Genomic DNA, 25,819 nt, shown 5'->3' on the forward strand with positions numbered 1-25,819 from the left:
ATAACGCTGCTGCTATGAATACTGGAGTGCAAGTATCTATTTAAGTTCTTGTTTTTCATTCTTTTGGGTTTATACCTAGGAGTGGAATTCTGGGATTACGTGAAAATTCCATGTTTACTTTTTTTTTTTTTTAAAGTAGGCTCCACATCCAACATGGGGCTTGAACTCAGAGTGCTGAGATCAAGAGCTGCATGCTCTATAGACCGAACCAGTCAGGCACCCTTATGCTTACATTTTTGAGGAGCTCCCAAATTGTTTTCCCTAAGTAGCTACATCACTTTACATTCCCACCAGCAATGGACAGGGGTTCCCGTCGCTCCACATCCTTGCTAACACTTGGTATTGTCTGTCTTTTTGATTCCAGTTATCTTAGTGGGCATGAAATGGTATCTCCTTGTGGTCGTGTATTTCCCTAATGACGAGCAATTAGATGCACCCCTTCGGGTGCTTGTTGGACATCTGTGTATCTTCTTTGGAGAGATGTCTAGTCAAGTCCTTTGCCTGTGCACTAATTAAGTGGTTTTTCTTCTTGTTGTTGAGTTGTAAGAGTTCTTTATATATTCTGGATATCAATCCCTTATCAGACATTTGATTTGCAGGTGTTTTCTCTCATTCTTGGGTTGTCTTTTCACTCTCTTGGTCATATCCTTTGCTTTCTTCTTCTAGGGATCCTTGTGATTATACCTAATAATCCATCTCAAGATCCTTAATGTAATCACATCTGCAAGGTCTATCCCTTTTGTGAGGTAATTTACTGAAAGATTTTGATGAAAGGATGTGAACATCTTTGGGGGAGCCGTTACTCTATCACAATTCCTTTCAAAAAATGTCTACAAGTCAGAAATTGTGAATGTATTTTTGGAAAAAGGTGAAAGCAAGCCAATTCAGCCTGTCTGGTATGCAGCCCTAAGGTAGGGCTTCTGCCCTGAGTTCCTACTTTGTTGGGGTTCCTCCTGTCCTCCCATGAGTTTTAAGGGTGAGAGGTAAATAGACTGAGTTTGGGACTTTTTGTCCTCTGCACACATCAGAAGTCCCAAATATAAAAACCATTTTTGGGAATATCAGGAAAGCAGGAGCACAGCAAATATACAAATACACACCAACAAATACTGTTTCTGTTTGGGTCTGTATCAGAAAGAAAAATCACAGACCTGTGAAGATTAATGAGACTATATCTCTGAAAACCTTTGAGCTCTTTGGAGGAAAAGCACTTGGTAAATGCCAGCATTTCTGTGCCCCTAATCACCTTTTCCCTACTAGCAGCTGCTTTGCCTTTTGATGTCCCATGTCTACCGCAGCACTCTGTAATTACGGGGAGTCCTAATGGTGTTTGGGTGGAAAAGTGGGCAGAGGGTGAACATACCCCTGGTAAGAATGTAGGACCAGATGTTGGATTAGCATCAAGGGAGGGCCCAGCAAGTTCTTCCCTGACCCACGAAGTCACAGGCTTGGAAAGACAGCTGTTTTCCTGTGCTCCAAAGGCCTTGAAGGCAAATGTGTGCATGTTGAACACAGTAATTTCTCTTATAGGAATGTAGCCAAGAGAAATGATCAGAAATGCAGGCAAGGGTATATGCCAAAGATGTTTGTCAGCAGTATTTGTAATTTTTAAAAACCGGAAACAACCTAAATGTCCAATGACCGGAAATGGTTGAGTCATCTGTGGCCTGAAACACCATGCAATATTATACAATCATGCAACATGTCAACAGATCCTTTGTTGTTATTATTCAAAATTTTAAAAAATATTTATTTATTTATTTACTTGAGAGAGAGAGTGTGTAAGCATGAGCAGGAGGAGGGGCAGAGGGAAATGGAGAAACAGGCCCCCTGCTGAGCAGGGAACCCATGTGGGGCTGGAACCTAGGACTCTGAGATTGACCTGAGACAAAGGCAGACGCTTAGCTAACTGAGCCTAAAAAATTTTTTAAAGTAGGCTCCACACCCAGCACAGAGCCCATTGTGGAGCTTGAACTCATGACCCTGAGATCAAGAGTCAGATGCCTCAGCCACTGAGCCACCCAGGTGGTCTATCAATGGATCCTTTTTAATGATGTATGGAAAAGTGTGTGATAAAATGTAACAGAAAAAAGCAAGACTCCGATTTCAATATAAAGGATGCTCTCGACAATGTGAAATATTGATGGATGGAACAAGCAAGAAGGGAATACAGCACATGTTACCACGAGTCTTTTCTGCGTGGTGGGATTCTGGATGATGGTGGTCAACAATGCCCACGGTGACACTTGCCTGCCATCTTGCTCGTTACTGTAGGTGATGGTAACATGCGGGGTTGTTTTTTGATACCTGCCTTGCTTTGGGGATGGGTCATAGAGTCAAAGTATTAAAAAAAATTTAGGAGAAAACCATAGCTAACAAATACTGAGAGTTGAACTACTATAGGTGTTGTTTTTTGAAATTTCATTAACAAGCAGTGAGAGTAGAGATGAAAATAACGAAACAATACGGTTTCTCTACGTCCCTTGCTAGAAACTAAGCTATTTCCAGTAAGTTAAACAAAGCATTATTGATTGGACTTGTGCTCATGCCATGTGCCACAGAGCCTCTCGGGTCCTTACCTACTGTTATGGGCTGGATTGTGTCCCTCACCCCCAGATTCCTATGTTGAGGCCCTAACCCTCAGTCCCTCAGAAAATGATTGTCTTTGGAGACCCACCTTTAAAGAGGTGATTTAGGAGCACCTGGGCAGCTTAGTAGGTTAAGTGTCGGACTCTTGATTTTGGCTCAGGTCATGATCTTATGGTCCTGGGATTGAGCCTTGCGTGGGGCTCTGTGCTCAGTGGGAAGTCTGCTTGAGGATTCTCTCTCCCTCTCCTTCTGTTCCCCTCTACTCCCCCCACCCCACCCCTATGCTCACACACATGCTCATGTGAATGCGTGTGTATGCTCTCTCTCTCTAAAGTGAATAAATAAATCTTTTATTTTTTTAAAAGATATTATTTATTTATGTGACAGAGAGAATGAGCACAAGCAGGGTGAGGAGCAGAGGGAGAGGAAGAAGCAGGCTCCCCACTGAGCAGAGAGCCTGACTTGCGGCTTGATCTCAGGACCCTGAGATCATGACCTGAGCCAAAGGAAGATGCTTAACCAACTCAGTCTCCCAGTCATCCCAAAAAATCAATCTTAAAAAAACTAAAGAGGTGATTTAGGTAAAATTAGGTCATATGGGTTGGACTGGTGTCCTTATAAGAAGAAGAGATTAGGACACAGATACTGCTATGGATTGAATGTTTGGGTCCCCCCAGAATATGTTAAATCCTAACCCCCAAGTTGGTGCTGTTAGGAGGTGGGGCCTTTGGGAAGTGGTTAGGTCATGGAACCATCCTGAATGGGATTGGCACCCTTATAAGAGAGACCCCAGAGAGCTCCCTCGTCCCTTCCACCATGTGAGGACACACAGAACCAGGAGGTGGGCCCTCATGAGGTACCAAATCTGCTGGTGTCTTGATCCGGGCTTTCCAGCCTCCAGTGCTGTGAGCAATGCAGGTCTAGTATTTATAAGTCACCTGGTTTCTGATCTTATGTTAGAGCGACCCAAATGGCCTCCCACGGACACACACGGAGGGAAGACCCCGTGAGGACACAACAAGAGGCAGCCATCTGCAAGTCAAGGAGGGACAACCCCACACAGCCGGCACCACGATCTTGGGCTTCCAGCTTCCAGAACGGTGAGAAAATATATTGCTGCTGCATAGGCCGCCCAACTGTGCTATGTTGTAATGGCGGCTCTAGCAAACTATGAAATACACACACACACACACACACACACACACACTCACACACACATTAAAATGTGTTTGTGTCCACTTTTGAGGACCCCAGACCCCTCAGGACAGGGATAGTTATGGAGTAGTTCAAGGTAGGAAGAAGGGTGTGTGCCAAGGTGGGCGGGGGGTGAAGCGTACGTGTCTAAGGCCCTGTGCTTAGGGACAGTGAAACAAGAAGATGTGGATTGTTTTTTAAACTAGAACTTTTAACTGCTTTCCTTGGATTTCTTCCTGCAGGGCTCTGCGTTCCTGTTCCCACTTCCTCCTCTGAGCCTGGTTATTCACCTCACTCATGGCGAGGGGCCTTGCACTAGTCCATGCAGACCATCCCCCCCAGCTCCTGTCTCTGGGGCCAAAGGCCTTCCCACCACAAGAAGTGGCCCAAAAGGTAAGGTCAATGGCGATGTCAAAGGCAGTGGTCAGTTAAATTCAGACTTGGGGACGAGGCAGGTGGGGTTCGTACCCAATAGGAGGTTGAGTAGGGGTCTGCCTTCTCAGGGTCTTGGGGCATGGCCCTGCCTGGGCCTCCCTACCACCCACCGGTCATTCAGATTGGGAGGTTCTGCTGCCTTCTGTCCTCTCAGCACATCTCATGCTGCTCGACTCTTTCCCCTGACGAGAACCTGAACAAGGGAGGCCTTTTGCTTTCTTGTCATCGGGCCCTGTTTCTCGTCCACGTCAGTGACCAGGCCTGGCTGGAGCCACGACAGGCCTATGGATTCCTGACAGCTTGGGACGTGCTTCTGAGCGAGGGAATTCTGGGCTCTAAATGGAATCCACATGAGTGCTCTGCACCTTCCCTTTGGCCAGCCAGCTCTAACTTGGCTTTGTCAGTAGGAACTTCTGACTTCCTTGGACCAGTCACGGCGTCTCTCCAGCTGTAGACCTGGAGTTTCTATGGCTTGTCATGGCTTTTGTCTGAGAACTTTAATTGATAACACTGCAGAGCTCCTAAAAATGGCACAGTAACCCCCATCTCTTGAACACCGAGGAGCTACAGACCTACCCCAAGGTCCACCTGTCCTGGGATTGGGGCACTGCCCCTCTTGGCCTTGTGGGCTGGCTGAGGGTCCTCCTGATCTTATCACACATGGCAGTACACCCTCCTGGCAGTAATTCCAGGGAACGTTTCTGGTCATAGAGTAATTTTTTCAAAGGCGATAGAAAGATTTGTCACACATAATTTTAACTCCCCCTCCTTCGCTTGCTGACTTCTCATCCCTCTGCAGCCCAGCCCCGTGCTGGGAAGCCATGTCCAAATATGGTCAAAGGCCAGGACCCTGCTGCTTGTGAGCTATCCATTCAGCCATAAATGGGAAATTTTTCTTTTGTTTTATTGTGAAATGTGTTCCTCTAGTACATGACGTCATAGGTAGTACAGTAGGTCTTAAGAAAAATGGGTGGCTCAGTCGGTTAAGTGGCTGACTCTTGATTTTGGCTCAGATCATGATATTGGGGTCCAGGGATGGAGCCCTTCAGCGGGCCCCTTGCTTAGCGGGAAGTCTGCTTGAGGATTCTCCCTCTCTCTTTCCCCCAACCATATTCACATGCACACGCTCAGACTCTCTCTAAAATACATAAATAAATCTATAAAAAATAAAAAAGAAATGTTTGGGCTCTGGTACCAGACTGCCTGAATCCAAATCTGAGCCTGGCCAGTTGGAAGCTGTGTGAGCTTTGTCCTGTTACTTAACGACTGTGGTCATTGGTTTTCTCGTTTGTAAAATGGGGGTGATGATATTGAACCTAGTTTCTTTTTTTTTTTTAATCATTCTCTGTCTTTATGAGTCTGCTTATGGTTTGTTGTTGTTACTCGTTTTGTTTCTAGATTCCACATATAAATCAAAATAGTGTCAAATAGTATTTGTTAATATTATAGTACCAATAGTATTTGTTTTTCTTTGACATATTTCACTCAGTATAATACCTTCTAGGTCCATTCATGTTGTCAGAAAAGGCAAGATTCTTTTTTATGGCTGAGTAATATTCCACTGCAGATATATACCATGTCTTCTTTATCCATTTTCCATTTATCTAAGGATGGACACTTGGGCTGGTTCCATATCTTTTTTTTTTTTTTAAGATTTTATTTATTTATTTATTTGTGAGTGAACAAAAGCAAGAGAGAGCACAGAGGGAGAGGGAGAAGCAAACTCACTGCCAAGTGGAGAGTCCAATGTGGGGCTCAATCCCAGGACCCTGGGATCATGACCTGAACCAAAGGCAGATGCTTAACAACTGAACCACCCAGGCACCCAGGTTGCTTCCATATCTTGACTATTGTAAATAATATTGCAACAATCACACAGTCACCCAAAGTGCATGAGGGTTCCCTTTTCTCCACATCTTCACCAACACATTATCTCTTGTCTTTTTGGTAGTACTCGTTCTGACAGGGGTGAGGTGATACCTCACTGTGGTTCTGATTTGCATTTCCCTGATGATGAGTGATGTTGAGCATCATTTCATGTGTCCGCTGGCCATCTGGATACCTTCTTTGGAAGAATGTCTATTCAAATCCACTGCTCATTTTAAATTTTATTTATTTATTTATTATTTATTTTTAAAGATGTATTTATTTATTTTAGGGAGAAAGAGAGCAGATGTAGGGGGAGAGGGAGAGAATCTCAAGCAAACTCAAGCATGGAGCCCGACAGGGCTCGATCTCATGACCCCGAGATAATGACCTGACCTGAAACCGAGAGTTGGATGCTTAACCAACAGAACCACCCAGATGCCCCCACTGACATTTCTTAATCAGTTATTTGTTTTTTGGTTTTAAGTTGTGTTTGAATGCTAACCCCTTAGAGGATATGTCATTTGCAAATATCTTCACCCATTCACTAGGTTGCCTTTATTTTTTTTTTACTATTTTCTTATTAATTATTTTTATTAACATATAATGTATTATTGGCCCCAGGGGTATAGGTCTGTGAATCGTCAGGCTTACATACTTCACAGCACTCACCACATCGCATACCCTCCCCAATGTCCATAACCCAACCAACCTCTCCACACCCCCATCCCCCAGCACCCCTCAGTTTGTTTTGTGAGATTAAGAGTTCCTTATGGTTTGTTTCTCCCTCCCATCCCTATTTTGATTCATTTTTTCTTTCCCTACCCACCAAGCCCCCACTCTGCCTCTCAAATTCCTCATATCAGGGAGATCATATGATAATTGTCTTTCTCTGATTGACATATTTCACTCAGCGCAATACCCTCTAGTTCCATCCATGTCATCGCAAATGGCAAGATTTCATTTCTTTTGATGGCGGCATAGTATTCCATTGTATATACATACCACATCTTCTTTATCCATTCATCTGTTGATGAACATCTAGGTTCTTTCCACAGTTTGGCTATTGTAGACATTGCTGCTGTAAACATTCAGGTGCACATGCCCCTTCAGATCACTACATTTGTATCTTTAGGGTAAATACCCAGTAGTGCAATTGCTGGGTGGTAGGGTAGCTCTATTTTCAACTTTTTGAGGAACCTCCATGCTGTTTTCCAGAGTGGTTGCACCAGCCTGCATTCCCACCAACAGTATAGGAGGGTTCCCCTTTCTCCGCATCCTCTCCAACATCTGTTGTTTCCTGTCTTGTTAATTTTAGCCATTCTGAATGGTGTGAGGTGGTATCTCATTGTGGTTTTACGCTTGATCTTAGCCAAAAGGCCAAGAAGCAATCTCATTGTGGTTTTGATTTGTATTTCCTGATGCCGAGTGATGTTGAGCAGTTTTTCATGTGTCTGTTGGCCATCTGGATGTCTTCTTTGCAGAAATGTCTGTTCATGTCCTCTGCCCATTTCTTGACTGGATTATTTGTTCTTTGGGTGTTGTGTTTGATAAGTTCTTTACAGATTTTAGATACTAGCCCCTTATCTGATATGTTGTTTGTGAATATCTTCTTGCATTCTGTCAGTTGTCTTTTGGTTTTGTTGACTGTTTCCCTTGCTTTGCAAAAGTTTTGATCTTGATGAAGTCCCAATAGTTCATTTTTGCCCTTGCTTCCCTTGCCTGTGGCGATGTTTCTAGGAAGAAGTTGCTGAGCCTGATGTCAAAGAGATTGCTGCCTGTGTTCTCCTCAAGGATTTTGATGGATTCCTATCTCACATTGAGGTCTTTCATCCATTTTGAGTCTATTTTTGTGTGTGGTATAATGAAATGGTCCAGTTTCATTCTTCTGCATGTGGCTGTCCAATTTCCCCAACACCATTTGTTGAAGAGACTTTTTTTCCATTGGACATTCTTTCCTGCTTTGTCAAAGATTAGTTGACCATAGAGTTGAGGGTCTATTTCTGGGCTTTCTATTCTGTTCCATTGATCTGTGTGTCTGTTTTTGTGCCAGTACCATACTGTCTTGATGATTACAGCTTTATAATAGAGCTTGAAGTTTGGAATTGTGATGCCACCAACTTTGGCTTTCTTTTTCAACATTCCTCTGGCTATTTGGGGCCTTTTCTGGTTCCATATAAATTTTAGAATTATTTGTTCCATTTCATTGACAAAAACATGATATTTTGATAGGGATTGCATTAAATGTGCAGATCGCTTTAGGTAGCATAGACATTTTCACAATATTTGTTCTTCCAATCCATGAGCTTGGAACGTTTTTCCATTTCTTTGTGTCTTCCTCAATTTCTTTCATGAGTACTTTATAGTTTTCTGAGTACAGATTCTTTGCCTCTTTGGTTAGGTTTATTCCTAGGTATCTTATGGTTTTGAATGCAATTGTAAATGGGATCGACTCCTTAATTTCTCTTTCTTCTGTCTTGTTGTTGGTATATAGAAATGCAACTGACTTCTGTGCATTGATTTTATATCCTGACACTTTACTGAATTCCTATACGAGTTCTAGCAGTTTTGGAGTGGAGTCTTTTGGGTTTTCAACATAAAGTATCATATCATCTGCAAAGAGTTAGAGTTTGACTTCTTCTTTGCTGATTCGGCTGCCTTTAACTTCTTTTTGTTGTCTGATTGCTGAGGCTAGGACTTCTAGTACTATACTGAATAGCAGTGGTGATAATGGACATCCCTGCAGTCTTCCTGACCTTAGCGGAAAAGCTCTCAGTTTTTCCTTTCAGTTTTGCTGTGGGTTTTTCATAGATGGCTTTGATGATATTGAGGTATGTACCCTCTATCTCTACACTTTGAAGAGTTTTGATCAAGAAAGGATGCTGTACTTTGTCAAATGCTTTTTCAGCATCTATTGAGAGTATCATATGGTTCTTGTTCTTTCTTTTATTAGTGTATTGTATCACATTGATTTATTTGTGGATGTTGAACCAACCTTGCAGCCCAGTAATAAATTCCACTTTGTGGTGGTGAATAATCCTTTTCATATACTGTTGGATCCTATTGGCTAGTATTTTGGTGAGAATTTTCACATCTGTGTTCATCAAGGATATTGGTCTGTAATTCTCTTTTTTGATGGGATCTTTGTCTGGTTTTGGGATCAAGGTAATGCTGGCCTCATAAAATGAGTTTGGAAGTTTTCCTTCCATTTCAAGTTTTTGGAACATTTTCAGGAGAATAGGTATTAATTCTTCTTTAAATGTTTGGTAGAATTCTCCTGGGAAGCCATCTGGCCCTGGGTTCTTGTTTTTTGGGAGATTTTTGATGACTGCTACAATCTCCTTACTGGTTATGGGTCTGTTCAGGTTTTCTATTTCTTCCTGGTTCAGTTTTGGTAGTTTATATGTCTCTAGGAATGCATCCATTTCTTCCAGATTATCAAATTTGCTGGCATATAGTTGCTCATAATATGTTCTTATAATCGTTTGTATTTCTTTGGTGTTGGTTGTGATGTCTCCTTTCCCTTTTCTTTTTGATATGTCTGGCCAGGGGTTTATCAATCTTATTAATTCTTTCAAAGAACCAATTCCTAGTTTCATGGATTTGTTCTACTATTCTTTTAGTTTCTATTTCATTGATTTCTGCTCTGATCTTTATTATTTCTCTTCTCCTGCTGGGTTTAGGTTTTCTTTGCTGTTCTTTCACCAGCTTCTTTAGGTGTAGGGTTATGTTGCATACTTGAGAACTTTCTTGTTTCTTGAGAAATGCTTTTATTGCTATAAACTTTCCTCTCAGGACTGCCTTTGATGTGTCCCACAGAGTTTGAACAGTTGTGTTTTCATTTTCATTTGTTTCCATGAATTTTTTCAATTCTTCTTTAATTTCCTGGTTGACCCATTTATTGTTTAGTAGGATGCTCTTCAGCCTCCATGTATTTGTGTTCTTTCCAACTTTCCTCTTGACTGAGTTCTAGCTTCAGAGCATCACGGTCTGAAAATATGCAGGGAATGGTACCAATCTTTTGGTACCAGTTGAGACCTGATTTGTGACTCAGGATGTGATCTATTCTGGAGAATGTTCCATGTGCACTACAGAAGAATGTGTATTCTGTTGCTTTGGGATGTAATGTTCTGAATATATCTGTGATGTCCCTCTGGTCCAGTGTGTCATTTAAGGCCTTTATTTCCTTGTTGATCTTTTGCTTGGATGGTCTGTCCATTTCAGTCAGGGGGTGTTAAAGTCCCCTACTGTTATTGTATTATTGTTGATGTGTTTCTTTGATTTTGTTATCAATTGGTTTATATGGTTGGCTGCTCCCATGTTAGGGGCATAGATATTTACAATTATCAGATCTTCTTGTTGGAAAGACCCTTTGAGTATGATATAGTGTCCTTCTTTATCTCTTATTATAGTCTTTGGTTTAAAATCTAATTTATCTGATGTAAGGATTGTCACCCCAGCTTTCTTTTGATGTCCATTAGCATGATAAATTGATTTCCACCCCCTCACTTGAAATCTGGAGGTGTCTTTGGATCTAAAATGAGTTTCTTATAGTCAGCATATTGATGGGTTTTGTTTTTTTATCCATCCTGATACCCTGTGTCTTTTGATTGGGGCATTTAGCCCATTTACATTCAGGGTAACTATTGAAAGATATTAATTTAGTGCCATTGTATTGCCTATAAGGGGACTGTTACTGTATATTGTCTCTGTTCCTTTCTGTTCTACTACTTTTAGGCCCTCTCTTTTCTCAAAGGACCCCTTTCAATGTTTCCTGTAGGGCTTGTTTGGTGTTTACAAATTCTTTCAGTTTTTGTTTGTCCTGGAAGCTTTTTATCTCTCCTTCTATTTTCAATGATAGCCTAGCTGGATATAGTATTCTTGGCTGCATATTTTTCTCATTTAGTGCTCTGAATATATCATGCCAGTTCTTTCTGGCCTGCAAGATCTCTGTGGATAAGTCTGCTGCCAATCTAATATTTTTACCATTGTATGTTACAGACTTCTTGTCCCAAGCTGCTTTCAGGATTTTCTCTTTGTCACTAAGACTTGTAAGTTTTACTTTTAGATGATGGGATATGGACCTATTTTTGATGATTTTCAGGGGGGTTCTCTGCCCCTCCTGGATTTTGATGCTTCTTCCCTTTGCCATGTTAGGGAAATTCTCTACTATAATTCACTCCAATATACCTTCTGCCCCCCTCTCTCTTTCTTCTTCTTCTGGAATCCCAATTATTCTAATATTGTTTCGTCTTATGGTATCACTTATCTCTCGAATTCTCCCCTCATGGTCCAGTAGTTGTTTGTCTCTCTTTTGGTCAGCTTCTTTATTCTCCTTCATTTGGTTCTATATCACTAATTCTTTCTTCTGCCTCATTTTTCCTAGCAGTAAGAGCCTCTGTTTTTTATTGCACTTCATTCATAGCTTTTTTGACTTCAGCCTGGTTAGATTTTAGTTCTTTTATTTCTCCAGAAAGGGATTTTATTTCTCCAGAGAGGGTTTCTCTAATATCTTCCATGCCTTTTTTGAGCCCAGCTAGCACCTTGAGAATCATCATTCTGAACTCTAGATCTGACATATTGTCAATGTCTGTATCGTTTAGGTCCCTAGCCTTTGGTACTGCCTCTTGTTCTTTTTTCTGTGGTGATTTTTTCCACCTTGTCATTTTATCCAGATAAGAATATATGAACAAGAGAGTAAAATACTAAAAGGGTGCCAAAGACCCCAGAAAAATGTACACTAACCAAATCAGAAGAGAACCAAAACTGGGAGGAGATGGGAAGGTAAAAAGAAAAGAAAAGAATGGGGCACCTGGGTGGCTCAGTGGGTTAAAGCCTCTGCCTTCAGCTCAGGTCATGATCCCAGGGTCCTGGGATCGAGCCCCACATTGGGCTCTCTGCTCAGTGGGGAGTCTGCTTCCCCCTCTCTCTCTGCCTGCCTCTCTGCCTACTTGTGATCTCTGTCTGTCAAATGAATAAATCAAATCTTTAAAAAAGAAAAGAAAAGAAATATATATATATATATATATATATATATATATATATATATATATATATATTAGACTGGTGAATAGAACAGAGCCACCCACTTGATTTTGGGTGTATTTTGGTCTCTTAGAAGAAACTACCTCCCATAATTTTAAAAAAGGAAAAACTTACATATATACAAAAATAAGGGTAAACATGATGAAGGGATGGAATATGACTGTAAAGATGAAAAATTTTTTAAAAATTCTAAAAAAGGAATCCATAAGATAAATTGGTTGAAAAAAGAAAGAAAAAAAAAGTGGAGAGAATGTGCTTAGGGTGGAGACTAGAACAAAGCCCTGTGCTAGATTTAGGGTATATTTTGATATATTAGAAAAACTTGTATCCCAAAAATTTTTAGGGAAAAAACCCCTATATGTGTACAAAAAATAAGGTTAAATACAATGAAGTATAAAATATGATTATAATAATGAAGGTTTAAAAGATTTTTTTAGAAAGGTATTATTAAGATAAACTAGTTAAAAATTGTGAAAAGAAGAAAAAGGAAAAGTTTAAAAATTATAATAAGAAAAAAGTAAAATTAAAAAAATTTTATTTAACTTTGCAAGACTGAAGGATCATGGGGAAAAAGCCATGAATTCCAAGCATTGCTTTCCACTAGCTCTGGAGTTCTGCTATTCTTCTTGATCGGCTTGGTCTTGGCTGGATTTCTTGCTGATCTTCTAGGGGAGCGGCCTGTTGCAGTGATTCTCAAATGTCTTTGCCCAGGCGGAACTGTGCCGCCCTTTCCAGGGGCCGGGCTAAGTAATCTGCTCGGGTTCGCTCTTGGGAGCTTTTGTTCTCTGAATGCTTTCCGTAGAGCTCTAGAGGATGGGAATGAAAATGGCGGCCTCACAATATCCAGCCCAGAAGAGCTGAGAGCTCAGACCCCACTCTGTGTGCCCTCAGAGAAAAGCAGTCAATCCCTCCCATCTCCCTGGTGTCCGGCTGTGTTCCAAGCTCACCTGGCCTGTGACCGAGCGTTTCTATCTCTGGTGCTCAGCCCCATTTGGAGTCTCCAAACCCAGGAGATTCCTACTGCTCTGTTCTTCCAGTGGATGCAGGTGGGTCTCCCTGCATCTGTTGCCTGTGGGATTTCTGCTCAAAGAGTAGTGGTCCGACTGTGCGACAGATCACAGTTTAAGGTAACCCCGAGCTGAGAGCTCACTCCTGGGCTCTGTCTCTGTATTTGGCTTCCCACTCTGATACCTGCGAGCTCTGCTACACTCAGACACCCCCAATCCTTCTGACACCACACTGTCCCTGTGAGGCCTCCAATCCTGCTTAGCCTCTGGAGCAACGTCCTTCAGAGGAACACACTTCTATAAGTCCAGATTTTGTGCTCCGTTGCTCTACCGCTTGCCGGGAGCCAGCCCCTCCCCCATGGTCTATCTTCCCATCTCTTCGGATTCACTTCTCTGCAAGTCCTACCTTTCAGAAAGTGGTCGATTTTCTGGTGCTAGAATTGCTGCTCTTTTTCTCTTCAATCTCCTGTTGAGTTTGTAGGTGTTCAGAATAACTATCTAGCTGAACTCCTGCAACTTGATGTCATCTTAGTCTGCTACTCCTCTGCCATCTTGCCTCTCTCCATCTTTTTGTTTTGTTAATGATTTCCTTTGCTGTGCAAATGCTTTTATTTCAGAGTAGTCCCAATGGTATATTTTTTGCTTTTGTTTCTGTTGCCTGAGGCTGATGTCCTGGAGATGACTGCCTATCCGTGGTATCTACGTTAAAGATTGTTATGAGGATTGGGACGCCTGGGTGGCTCAGTTGGTTAAGCACCTGCCTTTGGCTCAGGTTGATCTCTGGGTTCTTGGGTCGAGTCCCATGTGGGGCTCCGAGCTCCATGCTCAGTGGGGAATCTGCTTTTCTGTCTCCCTCTAACCCTCCCCCCAACTCATGCTTTCTCTCTCTCTCTCTCAAATGAATGAATAAAATTGTTTAAAAATAGGTTTTTATAAGAGTTACATGAGTTTTAAACAATGAAAGTTCTTAGAATAGTGCTGGGCATATGGGAAGCACTCAATAAATAATAAATAAATTCTTTTTTTATTGTGATGAAATACACAGAGAATAAAATTCACCATTTTAACCATTTTTAACTGTACAGGTCAGTGACATGCGGGTACATTCTCATTGTTGTGCAGCTATCACCCCCGTCCATCTCTAGAAATTTTTCATCTTCCCAAACAGAAACTCTGCCCCATTAAATACTAACTCCCCATTCCTCCTTCTCTTTAGCCTCTGGTAACCATTGTATGAATTCAACTACTCTAGGTTCCTTCTGGAAATGGGATCAAATAATACTTGTCCTGTTGTGACTGGCTCATTTCACTTAGCATAATGTCTTCAAAGTTCACCCATGTAATAGCAGGTTCCAGAATTTCCTTCCTTTTTTTTTTTTTTTTTTTTTTTTAGATTTTATTTATTTACTTGAGAGAGAGAGCATGTGAGAAAGCATGAACAGGGGGAGGAACAGGAGAGGAGAGGCAGACTCCCCGCTGAGCAGGGAGCCCCACTTGGCTCTCAATCCCAGGACCCCGAGATCATGACCTGAGCCAACGTCAGATGCTTAACCCACTGAGCCACCCAGGCACACCAATATCCTTCCTTTTTGAAGCCAAGTAATAGCCTACTTTATACATATAGACCACATTTTGTTTATCCATTCATCTATCAATGGACATTTGGGTTGTTTCCACTTTTTGGCTGTTGTGAATAATCCTGACAAATTCTGCTTTATGCCTATGTTAGGTCTTTTCTGAGCTGTAAAAGGATATACACAATTGCCTACTTGCTCTTGTCGGTGACATGTCTCACAGGTATCTTGAGATTAAACAAGTCCCAGGTGGAACCTTCTACCCCACCTCCTACTCTTCCCCATTTGGGGAAATGGCAGTAATGAAGCATCTAGTTGCTCAAGCTGGAAATTTTCAAGCAGGGCCAGTTTCATAATTTGCTAGACTCAGGGGAAAATGAAGACATGGAGCCCCAGCCAGGCAGGGAAGTCTGTTCCTTCTTCCCACCAGTCTATTGCCCCATCCCACAGTGAATGGGCAGCCTGCAAGGGCTAGCTGGCAGCCCGGAGCCTGGGAGGTGCTCAGTCCCTGGATCCAGGGTGGCAGAGAGCCCTCCACTGAGGCCCCTGCCAGCCCAAGGTGGGGACAGCTTGTGCACTCATCATGCACCCATTTAGCTGGCCCAGCCTTCGATGAACCCTTGATTCCTCTTTCCCTCACCCTCCACATTCACTTTGTCTCCAGGACCTCTAAGTTCTATCTCTAAAATAAATCTCAGCCCTCTGCTTCTCTGTCTCTACTGTCATGACCGACCTCCAAGCCCTCACCTTCTCTTTGTATCAGACCACCCAGGGGGTCTTCTTTCCTCCCATTGGTCCCTCCCACCACATTCCACATAAAAGCCAAAGTCATTGTTTCCACAAATGAATTAGTCCATGTTTACTGCCCAGTTTTAGAACATGGGCTCCTTGCTATACCTGGAACAAGATGGCAGCTCCTTACTATGGCATACAAGGGTGTGTACTGTCTGCTTCCGCCTACTTCCTTGACTGACTTAATAGCTGTTCTCTTTTCTGTTCTTCTCCAGGCATGGTGTCCTGCTTTCTACACCTTGAAGGTGCCGAGCCTGTGATGGCCTTAGGGAAGGCTTTCTCAACCATGTCAACCATTGATGTTTTGGATAATTCTCTGCATAAAGGTTTGTCTTGTGCAAACCCTAGGATATTTATTTGCATCCCTGGCCTCTAGCCATTAGATGCCAGTAGGTTGTTCTACCACCATGTTGTGTTGAGTACCAGAAAGTCTAGACATGGACAAATGTCCCCGGGGCGGGGGGGCAAATTCCATATTCTTGAAAACACTTCCTTGCATCCTTGGGGTGCACTGGTTCGTCCCTCTGTCTAGATCTTTGCCCCAACATCCTGCATCACCTTCCTCCTTCTAGTGCTTTCTTGCCCTTCAGATATCAATTTAATGTCTTAAAGAGACCTCCCCTGACCAACCAATATAAAACGGCCACTGAGTCATTTTCTCTGGTTCCAGTGGCTATGTAAACCCCACCCCAGTCTTTGATCTCTCTTTTAGGCAGTAATTTAGATCATTTTGTTGGGTGCTGTATTTCTAACACTGAGCATGGAACCTGCCACACAGTGGGACTTCAGGACATATTTGCTGAATGAATGAATTCATGACACTTTGAATCTGCAATCTTGCTTGTTCCTGTATACTTGTTAGGTCATTTTCATATATTTCTAGTTCGTCCTCTGCTCTTCCTTTTTTAAAATTGAAGGATAGTCAACCTACAGTGTAATATTAGTTGTAGGTGTTCAATATGGTGATTGAACAATTCCCCATTACTCTGTGTGTATCATGATGGCTGTGCTCTTAATCCCCATCACATTTCACCCCCCACTTCCCCTCTGATAACCACCAGTTTGTCTCTTTTTTCCTTTGTTTGTCTGTTTTGTTTCTTGAATTCCTCATAAGAGCAAAATCATATGGTATTTGTCTTTCTCTGTCTGACTTATTTTGCTTAGCCTTATACTCTCTAGCTCTGTCCATGTCACTGCAAATGGCAAGATTTCATTCTTTTTTCATGTCTAAGTAATAGTCCATAGTGTGTGTGTGTGTGTGTGTGTGTGTGTGTGTGTGTGTCTACCCTATCTTCTTTATTCATTCATCTATTGATGGAAACTTGGGTTACTTCCATATCTTGGCTATTGTAAATAATCAGCTTTTCTTTTAAAACACATTTTTAAAAAAGATTTTGTTTATTTATTGGAGAGAGAGTGAAAGAGAGAGAAAGCATGAGAGGGGGAAGGGCCAGAGGGAGAAACAGACTCATGAACGGGGAGCCCCTCATGAGACTCAATCCCAGGACCCCAGGATCATGACCCAAGCATAAGGCAGACACCTAACCAACTGAGCCACCCAGGTGCCCAATCAGCTTTTCTTTTGATATCCTCTACTTTCCCTTTCTTATCCCCATTTTTGCTTCCTGTTGTTTTTTTCTCTCTCTTCATTATGCGGCAGGTCATATTTCCCTCCATTATTCTGATTCAACATCTTCCACAACAGAAACTCAGACTAGGATAACAGGATGCAGATAAGGTTTCAGTGAAGTTATCCCTAAGGAACAAGATCTGACGATAAGGGCTTGTTGAACTGTACATGACAGGAGGGTCTCCCGGGACATACAGTCCCAGGAATTGACTGGAATTGGGGAAGACAGCCCTGGTGGGAACCTAGGTGGCCCTCTCACTCTGTCTCTTGTCTTTCCTTCCCTCTGAGTCTTGGCTTTATTCTTTATAAACCAATTCCCCAAGCCTCTCTTCATCTGGCAACATCCAATGGCGCTGCTGTCTGCACCTCAATAGCCTGTATTAAGAAATCATGCAGACTGAGCTAAGAGATCTTTTTTTGTTTTTAAAGACTTTATGCTTTATTTATTTTTGCAAGAGAGAGAAAGAGAGCATAAGAAGTGGGGGAGAGACAGAGGAAGAAGCAGACTCCCCTGCTGAGCAGGGAGCCCAATGCAGACTCAGTTCCAGGACCCCGGGATCAAGACCTGAGCCAAAGACAGACGCTAATGGACTGAGCCACCCAGGCACCCCTGAGCTAAAATATCTTAATCCCAAGTTCAAACGTCTGCAGAGAAGATTCATTGGCTCAGGCTAGGTTGGAAGTTGTTCTTACTGTGTGTCTACCATGGGCTGGGTGCTCTCCAGGTGATGAGGGTCCAGTAGAGAACAGAATAGACAGAATCCTGTTGTCACTAAACTTACATTTTTACGTTATTTACTCTATGTTTATGACTAAGCACCTATCAAGTTGCATGAGACACGCAGCTGTAATTGCATATGGTGATAAATTCGTTCATTTTTTAGTGAACTTTCTAGACTGCTATAGGGACATATAGTAAGGGCACTTGATCTGCTGAGTGGGGGTGCGGGGCTGGGGAAATTTTTTTTGATGGGAATTAAATTAACTTTATTTTTTAGAACAGTTTTAGATTTACAGGGAAATTGTAAAGACCGTACAGAGAGTCCCAGATATTTCATGTCCAATTTCCCCTATTATTTACATCTTCCACCACTGTGGCATGTTTATCATGTATGGTGAACCATTATTGGTATATTATTATTAAGTCAAGTCCGTACTTAATTCACATTTCCTTAGTTTGTACCTAATGTTCTTTTTCTCTCTCAGGAGCCCATCCAGGATATCACATCACATTTATTTATTTTTAGTTTTTTAATTTTTGTTGTTAAAGAGTTTATTTATTTATTTGTCAGAGAGAGAAAAAGGGAGAGGGAGAAGCAAGTTACTCGCTGAGCAGGGAGCCCAACGTGGGCCTTGATCCCAGGACCCTGGGATCATGACCTGAGCTGAAGGCAGACACCTAACCAGCTGAGCCACCCAGGCACCCTTCACATCACATTTTGTTGTCATATCTCCTTTAGGCTCCTCTTGAATATGAAAATTTCTTAGACTCTTCTTGCTTTTGATAACCTTGACAGTTTTGAGGACTACTGACGAGTTATACTATAGGAAGCCCCCCTACTGGAATTTTTCTCGTGGTTAGGCTGGGGTAATGGCATTACAGGGTTACTTTCAACCTGACTTATCATTGTTGATACTGACCACGATCACTTGGCTGGTACCGTTCTTGTCAGGTTTCTCCAGAGTGGAGGTACTTCCCTTCCCTCTTTCCCTTTCCATGTTATCAACTTCAGAAGGAAGTCACTATGTGCAGCCCACATTTAAGGGGGTGAGGGGCTCTACCTCCTTGACGGTGTTGTTGGATTTTTAAAACTAGCTTTAATGAGGTATAATTTACATACCACAAAATTCACCTGTTTCAAGTGAACAGTTTGATGAATTTTCAGAAATTTATACAATTGGGCCTGGGGGCACTGGTCTTTGAACTGGCATCTGAAAGATGAGGAGAAGTTAAGTAGGCAGAGGAAGGGAAATACTATTCCAGGCAGAGGTAACAGCACATTCAAGCCCCTCAAGGGAGCATGGAGCATTCCAGGAACTTTGGTTCACCCAGAATCACCCAGAAAAGGTAGAACATGTCACCATCCTTCATTTAATATGCTTTGTAAATATTTTCGTCAAAATAGTTAAAAGTCAACAGCCTTTTATTGCCTGAATGTATCAACTTTAGTTCTTTGAAACACTTCTCTGGAACAGCTCAGCCCCTGATAGTTTATCTAAGATTTTACTATAACAATAAGTAAACATTAGGGCAGTAAAATGCGGAATGGTCCCTGAGGAGAAGAAAATGTCATAAAATTTCCTTCCCTTTCAGATCTTGTTTAAACAAGAATGTAAAGTGCAGGTACTACTTCCTTTCCGATAAGCCCTTGATTTATTTCCCTTTGGAACAAACACACCACAACAAAGTGGGAATGGGGGAGGTAACTCGGAGGTAGAGGAAGGAAGAGAATTATACTCTGAAATGTGTCCGAGACAAATTTAGCACTGAAAAAAAATCCAGTTAGCAAATACACTGCAAGGCTTTTTCCATGCATAAAATAGACAAGAGCTTCTCTCAGAACTTCTGTAGCGCACTGGGAAGTCTGGGCGCATGTGGGCACCATATTAGTCTGGATAGGCAGGGAGTGCTGCAGTAACAAGCAGACCACATATTCTTAGTGGCTTACTCGGATAGGTCCTTGCTTGTTGGAGGTCCGGCGGCTCTCCTGCAATGATTGATTTAGGCCTCTAGCCTCTGTTTATCTTGCCATCATGTCATCTTAATCCTATGTCTTCAAGGTTTGCCAAGGAGGAGGAGGAGTGAGTGTGGATGATGCCATAGGGGATATTATGGGGTGGAAATGGGCTATATCACTCCTGCCCGCATCCCTTCAGTAAGAACCCGGTTACATAACCAGAGCCTTAGCACGCAGGACGTTGGGAAGTGTAGTTATCTCGTGGATGCAGGAAGAAGGGAAATAAAGTGGGATTGGATGAAGGCATTTGCCATAGGCTTCTAAGCTTTTTTTATTTGATGTTTTTCAAATGATAAAATATGTGCTTGGTATAACAAGTGAAACACAGGTGTGGAAAAGTGAAACTAATTATCTCCCTACTTCCTGTCAGCTCTCACTCCTCCCTGTCTGTGGATCCTGCCACACCTTCTTCCTTGTTCATATGACTGTATTCCACATACATGTGTGACTCAGGGGAAATGAACTTCCGGCAGACACTTCCGGACTGGAGGTTTTCATGATAATGCTTCTAGTTGCTAAGAAACACTTGAATGAATTCTTCGTCCAAGAGGTACCTCATGCTGACAGAGGAGAGAGAGAATTTTGCTGGAATTTAAAATTAAGTGCTTTTGTTTATGTTGGTCTTGGCTTTTCTACAGTTCTTTGGCATTCACGCCTCCTCTGGGAAGGCTCTCCCGGCTCCCTTTGTCACTAGGAGAGGCTCTGCCTCTGAATGGTGCCAGCAGCCATGGAATCAGAAAGATCTGGGTTCAAATCCTGGCTCCACCTCCTATAATTTCTGTGACTCTGGACAAGTGATAAAGTCCTTCAAGCATCATGGAAGCATAACCAGCTCATATCTGAAACAAATCTAGAACCTAGGACTTGGGGATATTTTCAGTACTACGAGACAAAGTCTACTCTGAAATCTTGGGTGGCTGGACATCTGGATATCTTAATGTGTACAACTAGAGACCAAGGCAACTGGTATTTAAAACCAGGGGTGCCTGGGTGGCTCAGTCAGTTAAGCTTCTGCCTTCAGCTCAGGTCGTGATCTCAGGGTCCTGGGATCGAGCCCCACATCGGGCTCCCTGCTCAGTGGGGAGCCTGCTTTTCCCTCTCCATCTGCCCCCCCCCACTCATGTGCTCTCTCTTTCAAATAGATAAATAAAATCTTTAAAAATATAAAGAAAATAAATTGTGCACAATGTGACTAAGAAGCTGAGGTAATCTTCTATGAAACAAAGTACCATAAGATGGGGAGGAAAGGGAGAGAAAATCCAGCCTGGAAAATGTTAGTGGGCTGAGGAGAATTTGGAATATTCATTTAGGAAGGAAAGAAGACATATAGGGAAATGAAGATCGGACGATGTAGAAGTTATTAGAAACATGTTGAGACTGATCAGGCCGGATTGCTCCCAATTTTCCTCTTCATTAGTTATGCATAGCTCCCATCAACAGGGACACAGTCCTGCTGTGCGGACCTTTTTTGTTAATGACCCAGTGGAACAAAAGGTTCGCTGGAACTTGGAGGTGTTCCCAGAGAAAGGGATGGGGGTCTGCTTGGCGTTTTAAGGCTGTTTTGCAGTTGAATGTAACCTGGGCCTAAAAGAGGAGCCCGGTTAAGGGCAAGCATCCAATTTTGCCCATGTCGAGAGGGTGGTAGGAAGAAACATCAGCAACCACAAAATTAGCAACAAGAGGATCCTGTCAAAGAACTCTGAGGACAAAGGACAGGGAGCCAGACACAAAAACGGGCATCGCCACGAATATCCGAAAGAAAAATGTACAGAAGAAAAAAAAAAGCAAGGGTCCATCAGTAAGGGTGTGGTCAGGAAAACCAGAAACCACTTTAGCTATTTCAAAGTAAGAGGGAATTGTCTTAAAGCTGTTGAGAGGGCTAGGAGAGCAAAATGGCAGAAAGTGTTGTTACCCAAAGACTGGAAATTCCGGGAGCTGGGACCGATCCCATGCAGTTCAATTCTGGACGCTGAAGGCTGTCTATCACCCAGTGTTTTAAGAATAGCTCTGCAGCTTTCTGGTCTTTGTGTTACCCATCAGTATGGCTTAGCCTAGAATCCCAAGCCTTAATTCTGTGCAGTTCCCTATAGGTGCTCAAGACTCTGACAATGATAAGGTAGTAATGGAGAGGCTATGAAAACTCGTCCATGGTGTCTCAAAACTTTGGCCCACTAGTGGCCATTTACACAGATGGGCTGCCGAGAATCACTCTCTTGGTTTTGCCTTTCTCTGATTCAGGCCAGAGGTGCGTTTGCTCTGTGACTGGCTGCCATTTGTATAAATGAAGAGATGGTGTGGGGAGGCCTTTCATGGTTCTAGATAGTTCCCCCGTGAACATCTTTGTTGTAAGCCACATTGCTGGGTAGCTAATTGATGGTAAGGCCATTTTCCTGTAAAAGATTAAAAAAAAAAAGCTAGTTGACCATTTGGTTTGACAGTTTGTTGGTTTCTCATCAATGCGTTTTATTTCTTCATTGATGCAGTACTCCCATTTTTATTGTATATAAATCTCAGCCCTCTTAATGGTCTATATAGTGCTGCGAAGTTTTGAGCCCACATTTCCCATAGAACTTTGGACCATTTATCAATGGACATCTGATGATATGCCAAAAACAAACAACAGCGTAGAGGCTTTCAAAATGCAGCGGCTTTCCCAGGGCAACGCAAAACTCCGGGACAAACATGCATCATAGTATTTGGAAGCCGAAACCTCTCTTAATGAAGAAAGACATTTTAGCAAAAAAAGAAAAAGTGCACCGTCAAGTCAGGAAATGAACCAACATACAGAAAAGGAGAGAGAGAGAGGAAGAAAGAGACAGAGAGAAAGCATAATATTATAGAGGAGAGATTTTGAAGACTAGTGCTTAGGTACAACCCATAAGATAAAATCAGTTATTTGTGCCACCTACGCCTGAATCTACACACATGTTCAACGTGTTCAGATATTTTGTATTTTGCAATAAAGTCCTTTTACATGTGTTATACATTTTTTCATGTTTCATTATGTGGTTTTTAGTGAAGATCCCTCTTTGATTTTTTGCAAGTTTGTCTTGTACGGCAACGTTGCTTGCCCGCCAAGCAGGTGGCCGAGATGCTCCTGGGGAAGATGCTGGCAGCAACGCCAGTGGACACAGAAAGAGAGCACGGTTCTGCGCAGCCGCCTGGAGTGCCGCCCCCTCTTCCTGGTGCCCCATCCCGCTCATTCTGTCCTCTTTTGCACCCCTGGGCCTGTCCTGCCAGCGCTGTCTCTCCCACCCAGGCTGGAAGAGCAACCCTTGCTTCCCCCACTTCTCTCTGCACCTGCCGTTGACACACTCGGTGTTAACACAGAGCCCAGCATCCTGGCTGAACGGCCGTCAGCCGCGGCTCTGTTGGTGGAGTCCGTGGTTTTGTGAGGAAGGGCTAAGTGATGGGTTTTCTGCTCTTAAGCCCCACTTGCTGCCCTGGAGTTTCTTCTTTGTTCCTCACCCATCGCCTAAGATGGGAGATTATGCATCAAGAAATAAATATTGCCACTGAGTCTTCTCTCCGAGAGCTTTCCAGTCTCCCTAAAGTAGGGTCAGAGGGCACCTGGGTGGCTCAGTTGGTTAAGCATCTCCTTCAGCTCAGGTCATGATCTTGGGGTCCTGGGTCCATCAGGCTCACTGCTCAGTGGGGAGCCTGCTTCTCCCTCTCCCTCTGCCTGCTGCTCCCCCCACCCCGCTTGTGTTCTTTCTCTCTGTGTTGAATAAATAAATAAAATATTTTAAAAAGAAGAAAGTAGGGTCAAGTTCCCTAGCCTGAGAAGTCTGTTTCAGACTTGGTGTGATACCCAACTTGTTCTGGAATCTACCCCCAGTGTGCCCTGGGCTGTTCCAAACCAGTCACTGAGTAGGGTTCCCTCCCCCCAGCCCCATCTCTGATCCCACATTTAGTTTCTTCCTTCACAAGGTGCCACTGCTCAAAGCTTTCTCGGCAGGGAGCGTCTTAGAGCAAGTGTCTCCCAACACCTCCTGAGCCCAGCTGGCCCAAGGAAGGAGGCATTCTAGACAGCTTCTTGGAGAGTATGTTCTGGAAGCCTGTGGTTACCTCTCCTGCGTGTGATCACTGGGAACGCCCAGACCCGGGAGCTCCCGCCAGCTGATGGAAGGCACGCAACTTTTCCCACACAGTGTGGTTTACAGTTTGCAATGCTTCCTACATCCTAACACACATTGTTACCTTGATCCTCATGTTTGTGATTTTTCACAGATAACAAAATCGGAGTTTCAGGGATTAGTGTATTGATGCCTGCTCACACAGTAGAAAGTTGGGCGAGAAATCCACTCTAGATCGTCAGACTTTGACTTCTAGACCCTTCTCCCCATACTGAAGAAGGAACAGACTAAGATGGAAGCCATAACGAGCAAGAGTGTTTACAGAGAATTTGACCTTCCAAGGTCAAAAAGATGGATTTGGGGCACCTGGGTGGCTCAGTTGTTGAGCGTCAGATCGTGAGATCAAGCCCCATGTCAGCTTCGCACTTAGTGCAGAATCTGCTTAAGATTCTCTCTCTCCTGCCCCTCCCCCTGCTTGTATGCTCTCTATAAGAAAAGAAAATCTTAGGCGCACCTGGGTGGCTCAGTGGGTTAAAACCTCTGCCTTCAGCTCAGGTCATGATCCCAGGGTCCTGGGATCAAGCCCCACATCGGGCTCTCTGCTCAGCAGGGAGCCTGCTTCCTCCTCTCTCTCTGCCTGCCTCTCTGCCTGCTTGTGATCTCTGTCTGTCAAGTAAATAAATAAAATCTTAAAAAAAAAAAGATAAATTTACCCTTCCGAGCCTGCTGATCAAGGAAAGGAAGAAGATGGGGTGGACAAAGGAGAGGTTTAAGTACACATCATAACTCACCATGAGCCTTGTTTTTCCTGGGCCTTCATTTCACAGGCTTCACTGCCCTGAGAATATTCGGGAAGAGTCGTGGAATCGATGAGTTTGAACCATTGTTCTCTTCCTTTATCAAAGCATTTTTAGATCATTGGAGTAATAGAATCTTGTTTATTTTAGTATGTACTGTATTCCTATCTCTCAGGGAAGATTGGGAGACAGAACAGTCTAGTGGGGGGAAAAAAGCATGGGCCTTGGATTAATACTCAGCTCGCCTTTGCTGACTTCTGACTTTGTCGCAGAGATGGTTCTAAGAACCTGACTTGTGCTGACCTGTCGTAATCCCAGGAGATAAGCACTATCCGTGTTTTATTGTACAGAAGGGAAATGAGCATTTACAGAGATGAAGTAACTTGCCTGAGGTCACACAGCTAGTAAGTGAGGGGTTAAGATGTGAACCCAGGCTGTGGGACTCCAGAGCCCCAATTGTCAATGCCTCCCGCGTAAGGTCAGGACGTTGTTCAAAGTCTCTGAACCTCAGGATCCTTATCTGGACACTGGCGATAAATACACGCCATGCCCCGAAGTCCAATGAAAGAGCAGGCTGGGGGCGCCTGGGTGGCTCCGTCGGTTAAGCGTCTGTCTTCAGCTCAGGTCGTGATCCCAGGGTCCTGGGATCAAGCCCCACATCGGGCTCCCTGCTCAGCGGGGAGCCTGCTTCTCCTTCTGCCTGCTGCTCTTCCTGCTTGTGTTCTCTCTCTCTCTCTCTCTCTGACAAATGAATAAATAAAACATAAAAGAAAGAAAGAATGAACGAACAGACTAAAGCATCCGGCATGCAGTAGGTTCTTAGAGATTGGCTGTTATTATTAGCACAGTGGAAATCTTGCCCGATGGTTCTTCTGAATGGAAACCGGGATGTGGACCCTGATAGCGTGTAGACATATAAGCATCTGGGCCCCCCTCTAACAAGCTCTGTGATTTGGGGGAAGACGCTTCACTTCCCTGAACACGTGCCTCATTAGTAAAGTGGAGAGGATAATAATAATACTTCTGTTAGGGTTGTTGTAAGGATCACATGAGATCATGTGAGCTTGCTTGGCACC

General features: G+C 43.2%; 1 long non-coding RNA gene across 1 annotated transcript in view; it reads left to right on the top strand.

Annotated features, from left to right (window-relative positions):
- Nucleotides 1-25,819, top strand: part of LOC308347267 — a 77,857-nt gene that overhangs the window by 40,991 nt on the left and 11,047 nt on the right. Inside the window, exons 2-4 of the long non-coding RNA XR_013967238.1 lie at nt 3,550-3,689; nt 4,026-4,176; nt 15,718-15,828. This is a non-coding gene — a long non-coding RNA (uncharacterized lncRNA). The remainder of the gene's footprint in view (nt 1-3,549; nt 3,690-4,025; nt 4,177-15,717; nt 15,829-25,819) is intronic.

This window comes from Martes martes (genome assembly GCF_963455335.1).
Source record: "Martes martes genome assembly, chromosome: 8".
Lineage (NCBI taxonomy): Eukaryota > Metazoa > Chordata > Mammalia > Carnivora > Mustelidae > Martes > Martes martes.